Below are 6,478 nucleotides of genomic sequence, written 5' to 3'. Positions count from 1 at the left end.
AAAAAAAAAAAAAAGTCTTAAAATGGTCTACACCTATAGTTTGGAGGAATCCTTCAACAACTTCCTTAGGCAATCTGACCTCAGAGACTAGGGGTCCAAGAAGCCTGATTTCTGCCTTGCTCACCCTATCTTTGGCTAGAATTCAAAGACAAAAAGTAGTCATCCCAATTCATTTGCATGTGTTCAAATTGGTCAAGGTATTTTGAAAAGATAAAAGGTAATCACTTTCTTTCACTTCCTGTTCTCTTGATAAGCAAGCCCCTCCCCCCACCCCCGCCTTTATAACGAAGACTGGGCAATCTAATTAGCTAGAGATACTGCTTTGGAAACCCATAGAGGGGTCTCTATGAGTTGGAACCCATTCCATGACAGTGGGTTTGGTTTTTGGTTTTATAATGACTAAGAGAAAACCAAAGCTTTTTATTTTTTCCCTTTCTAGACTTGTTCTAAGGACTCCTGATGGTGTAGTTGTTAAAACATTCAGCTGCTAAGGAAAAGGGGAGTGTTTTGACCCCACCAGGTGCTCCACGGAGAAATATGATGCAGCCTGTTTCATAAAGATTTCCATAGCTGTGGAAACCCGATCATCAGAATCCTCTCAATCGTGGTAGGTCTAGGCTTGTCCTTCTACTCTTTCTTTTGCTGGAATCAGGCAGTGCATCTTTTCTTCATTATTTATTTGACAACAGTTTAAGGCCATGCAGTTTTATATATCTGTATCTTTTCCAAACAACTTAAACAGAATGCAAGCTCTTTGGGATAAAAGCATGGAGCCTAGTACACAATAGATATGCAACATTTTTTGACTGGTTTATTTTCTTTTCTGTGATAGCAAGAATATATCAGTGAATTTTTTTTGCAAGTTGAATGTTTTCAATTAATGTTTCAAAAAATATGTCCATTTGGGAAGGGATATGGTGACTACCTTTATCTGCTGTAATGAACAATCAAACAAAACAAAACAAAAAAGTTGGCATTGCTTCCAGAGATCATCTTTGATTTTTCTCAGAATGAAGCCAACCTTCCATTTAAAAAGGACCATACACTCCTTTAGGTTAACAATCTACTTCCATAGTGATACCCCCTTGGGAACCCAAAGAGGGGTCACTATGAGTCAGGTCCGACTCAACAGCACATAACAACAACCACAACCACATAATATGGCCATCATTTCCTGGTTTTGGCTTACTAGAATGGAAACGTCATGTTCCAATATGCTACATCATCCCTTAACTGTGAACATGCAGGAGAGACTTACTCAAATAGATTTGATTAAAATCTGAGGTTTCCCAATATGAAAAACTCACAAAACAAATGGAAGGGGGGAAAAAAAAAACCTTTCATGATGCAGATATCTAGCTATCTATCTATAAAGTAACAGTGTAAAAGTGTGTGGGCTATATTTATTCCAAATTGCTTGTTATAATAAATAAATAAATAAATAAATAAACTTTGCCGATTCCGACTCATAGCAACCCCCATTGTGTTTCTGAGGTGGTAGATCTTTAGGGCAGTAGATTTCCCAATCTTCCTTCTGTAGAGTGACTCATGGGTTTGAACCACCAACCTTCTGGTTAGCAGTCAGATGCCACAAGAACTGGTAAAACAGGAAAAAAAAAAAAAGGGAGGGGGGCTCTGGTGGCATAGTGCCTATGACATTTGACTGCTAACCAGGAGGCTAATGGTTCAAACCAACCAGCCTCTCATTGGAGGGAAGGTTGGGCAATCTACTTCCCTAGTGATACTGACTTGGAAACTCAAGAAGGGGTTGCTATGAGTCGGTAGGGTGGGAAAAGTGAACAGTTATACAGTATTTGTTTAATGAATCCATTCATTGTTTGTAAGAGGAGAACTAAGATGTAAACTTTATTTGCATAACTTTATTTATATTGATGAGATATCTGGGGGCTCAAGATAATAGCCTTGGGGGACACTAAGATAAATTGGCATAACATAATTTACAATGGCACTGTTCTACATCCTACTTTAGTGACCAGTGACTGGGATCTTAAAAGCTTGTAAGCAGCTATTTAAGGTACAACTATTGTTTTCTCCCCATCCGGAGCTCTGGTGGTGTAGTGCCTAAGGCATTTATTTGAATGCTAAGCAGAAGGCTGGTGGTTCAAACCCACCAGCTACTCCTCAGAAGAAAGGTTGGACAATCTACTTCCGTAGTGATACTGCCTTGGACACCCAAAGAGTGGTCGCTATGAGTTGGATCCAACTCCATGGGAGTGAATTTTGAGTTTTTATTTAGGAGCAAAGGACAGTGAAGAATATCAAACATGCAGGGAAACAAATTAGTCCAAAGGAATAATAGACCATGTGAGCTCCAACCTCCATGACCCTGAGACTAAAAGAACTAGATGGTGCCCAGCTATCATAGCTGACTGTTCTGAAAGGCATCACAGTAGGAGGTCTTGGATAGAGTGTAAGAAAAATATGGAACAAAACTAAAAAAATCATTAAAAAAAAAAAAAAAAAAAAAAAAAAAAAGACAAGGCTGATAGAGACTTATGGAACCCCTAAGACTATGGTCCGTAGTCACCCTTCAAGCCTGGAACTGAATACGTTCCTGTGCTCAACTTTCAGCCAAATAATACACAGAACTATAGGATGAACAATAACATCAGAGAAGGACACACACGTTAGAACAATCAACCATACAAGATGAAAAGAGCAGATTTGCTCAGGGATAAAGCTCAGAAGATAGGAAGGAATAGGAGAGAAGGGTGAAGAAAATGTAAAACACAGAGAGGAAGTGAGAAGAGTGCTGTTATATTGTGGGGATTACAATGAATGTCTCAAAACAAAACATGTATGAATTCTTGAATGGAAAACCAATTTGCTCTGTGAACCTTCATGAAGATCACAATAAAAAAAGCTTAAATAAATAAATAAATGAGAACTGTATCACTCACTCACTGGCATCTAGTGGATTCTGATTCATAGAGACCCCCTTTGGGTTTCTGAGGTGGCATATCTTTACGGAAGTAGATTGCCCAGTCTTCCTTCTGCAGAGTGGCTGGTGGGTTTGAACTGCCAACCTTCTGGTTAGCAGTCAAACACCTTAGGCACTATGCCACCAGAGCTCCTTTCTGTATTACTAGGTGCCAAAATCATTCCTTCCCATATCTAAGAAGCATTTATGTATTCATCTCTAACATACAAACTCTTTTAAAATGAATTGCATTTCAAAGAAGAATTAGTAAAACATCAGAGACTTCAGTAACCATCAAAAAATATGTAACATTAATACTGAAGCCATGCATACTTTTGAGTAGGAATGAAGTCGATGGTAACATAATTATTGAGAAAACGGAAGCTCAAAGTTTGCATTTACTGAGCAGGTTTGTATAGCTTGAAACTACAGAAATTTTGGGATTGTTTTAATGAAAAAGAGTACAAAATCATGAATACAAATTTCTGTATGAAAGTGAACATTTATTCAAAATGGGAATTGTTGTTGTTTGTTGTTAGGTGCTGTCAAGTAAGTATTGACTCATAGCCACCCTATGTATAATAAAATGAAATGCTACCTGGTCCTGCACCATCCTCACACTTATTTCTATGTCTGAGCTCATTGTTGCAGACAATATCAATCCATCCATCGAGGGTCTTCTCTTTTTTGGTGACCCTCTACTTTGCCAAGTACGATGATTGGACAGGTCTCTCCTGATAAATAACTTCCAAAGTATGTGAAATGAAGTCTTGTCATCCTCTCTTCCAGGGAACATTCTGACTGTACTTCTTCCAAGACTGATTTGTTTGTTCTTCTGGCAGTCCCTGGTATATTCAATATTCCTTATCAGCACCATAATTCAAATGCATAAATTCTTCTTTGGCCTTCCTTATTCATTGTCCCACTTCCACATGCACGTGAGGTAATTGAAAATACCATGGCTTGGGTCAGGAGTACATTAGTTCTCAAAGTAACATCTTTGCTTTTTTAACACTTTAAAGAGGTCTTTAAAATTGAGGGAAAATAATATTTTTATTTATTAACTATCTTTTGTCCCTTACAATACCTTTATTTTTCTCTACTACTTTTAGCTACACATGCTTTGATCCCTTCCTCATATGAGGAAGATTTTGTAATATCATTTAGTGTAGAAGGAGTAGAAGGATAATTCAATCTATCTTCTAGCACGTTTTTATTTTCCTTGACATTTATTCCTATATTATTGATAATTTAGAAAAATTTATTTCAGTTTCACAATTCATTATTGATAATGAATTATGAATTTTTAACATGCTGTCAAATCTTTATCAAGGTTCTTTTCATATGAATCATAAAATTTCAGGGAATTTCAGATACTCCCTGAATTGCTGACACTTATTCACTAGTATGTTGTTGATTTCTCATTGCAGTGAAATAGTAGGATGTTTTGGTTATTGTTACCTTTGTTGATACTAGTATTTTGTGATATCAGTATTTTGCATCAAATCAGTGAGAAACTTAAATACTTTTCATATGATTTAATCATCTCCATTAATTAGATTATTAAACAATTCAAGGGTATTCAATACTTCTTTTTAAAAATTATATCTTCCTCTTAATGAATTATTGCTTTGGTATGATGTGAATTCTATTTATTTGATGTGTCAAATTCACCATGATGCCATCCACTGCATTGGAGTTCATAAAGCTTGTGGTTTCACATACAGATATATATTCATTGCTTGAAGTATGGCTAAAAGTTTTTGCCTTATAGTCACAGGAATTCTGTAAGTTCTACTCCATATTATTCTTGTTCAGAACAGAATTTTTGGATGTCTGAGTATGTTGTGTTATCAATTGTATTCTGAAGAGGACATCTATGATAATCAAATCCTTACTAATTTACATGTCTGGTGATTAGAAAGGAGCTCTGGTAGCATAGTGCCTAAGGCATTTGAGGGCTAATCAGAAGGCTAGATCAAAGCCACCAACCACTCCTTGGAAGTAAGTTTGGGCAATCTACATCTGTAGAGATACTGCCTCGGAAACCCAAGGAGGGGTTGCTATGAGTCGGATCCGACTCGATGGCAGTGAGTTTGGTTTTGGGTTTTTCTTTTTTTTGGTGATTGGAAGAATTTTCCATGGACTAGCTTCTGGTTCCATAGATGTCAAATCTGTTTCTATTACACTATTGACATCTTCCAGTGCCAGAGCCATAGAAAATGTTCTAATCAAAAGAACGTCTCTAGTCCTTGTGTCGCAGCGCTGGGCAATTCCGCACAGTGGGCTTTAGAAGTACTCCTGAAAGCAAATCTTCCACAAGATGATGGTAATGCTTATAAACTTTTTGACTCTAAATCACTGAACTATGTCCATTAAACCCAAGTTAAAATGTGTTCCTGAATGAACTTCCTCTTAGCCAAAGCCTGAATTCTCAGACATTTCAATTCCACTCAGGCTGAAGGAAACTATGAAGGAGCAGAATTCAGAATGGAAAGAGACACTTTGGAGTTAAAACATCTTATTTTGCAAATTTTACCAAAAAACATATGGTCACAATAACACATTCCAAGGGCCTCCCCAGGGATTTAAAAAGAGCTATGAGTCGGGTCTCATTTGATGGCACATAACAACAAATAACAACAATGTAAGTGAGGATTTTTGAAGCTTATGCCTCATTCACTTCCTGGAAATTCCATCTCTGTCTTGTGAAAATAGGTCTCTTCCTTTCTCACTTCTAGCTCATTACCAGTGCCTTCATTCAGGCCTTCATTAGGTCGTTTTTGAATTCTTGGAAACATTTTATATTTGATCTCTCTATGCCTCGGATTTGTCTGTAATCTAATATGATTGTGTTAGTCCACTGCTTGATCTTCCAATATTATTTATTTATTTATTTATAAATTTTTACTGTGATTTGGGTGAACGTCTACAGGTCAAATTCATTTTCCATACAGCAGTTCATACACATTTTGTCTCATGACATTGACTGCAATTTTCCACAATGTAACAGCTCTCTTCCCACTTTCTCCCCATAGTTACCTCTTCCCTATGTCCTTCCCTCCCATGAACTACTGCCCCCTCAGATGACTTCCTGTGCATATGCTGCCTCTTTGTTCTCTCATGATTGATCTCTCCAAGGAATGTATCTACCTGATGTAAAATATTTAGCCCATATGCTTGTCTTTTATTTGGCTGGAAGCTGCAGGAGTGAGTACAATTCCAGACCTGAAGGGGAGCTAGGGCCATAGTTTCAGGAGATTCACCAGGCTCTGTCAGACCACAAAACCTGTTTATTTTTATTATTATAATTTTTTTAATGACTTTGACTTTTGTGACATTGTTCTCCCACTCTATCCAGGATCTCCTACACAGATCTCCTTCTGAGTGTTTGACAATGGTAGCTTGGCACCATATAGTTCTTCTGGTCTCATGGTCATATAGGCTGAGGATTGCATGGTCTAACTGTCCCTTGGACTAATTGTTTCCATGCATCTTTGGTTTTCTTCATTCTTCTTTGCTTTGGATGAAGAAAGA

Source organism: Orycteropus afer, unplaced genomic scaffold (assembly GCF_000298275.1).
Source record: "Orycteropus afer afer isolate SDZICR_OR568_19922 unplaced genomic scaffold, OryAfe1.0 scaffold00146, whole genome shotgun sequence".
NCBI lineage: Eukaryota > Metazoa > Chordata > Mammalia > Tubulidentata > Orycteropodidae > Orycteropus > Orycteropus afer.
Note: the sequence above shows the minus strand (reverse complement) of the source record.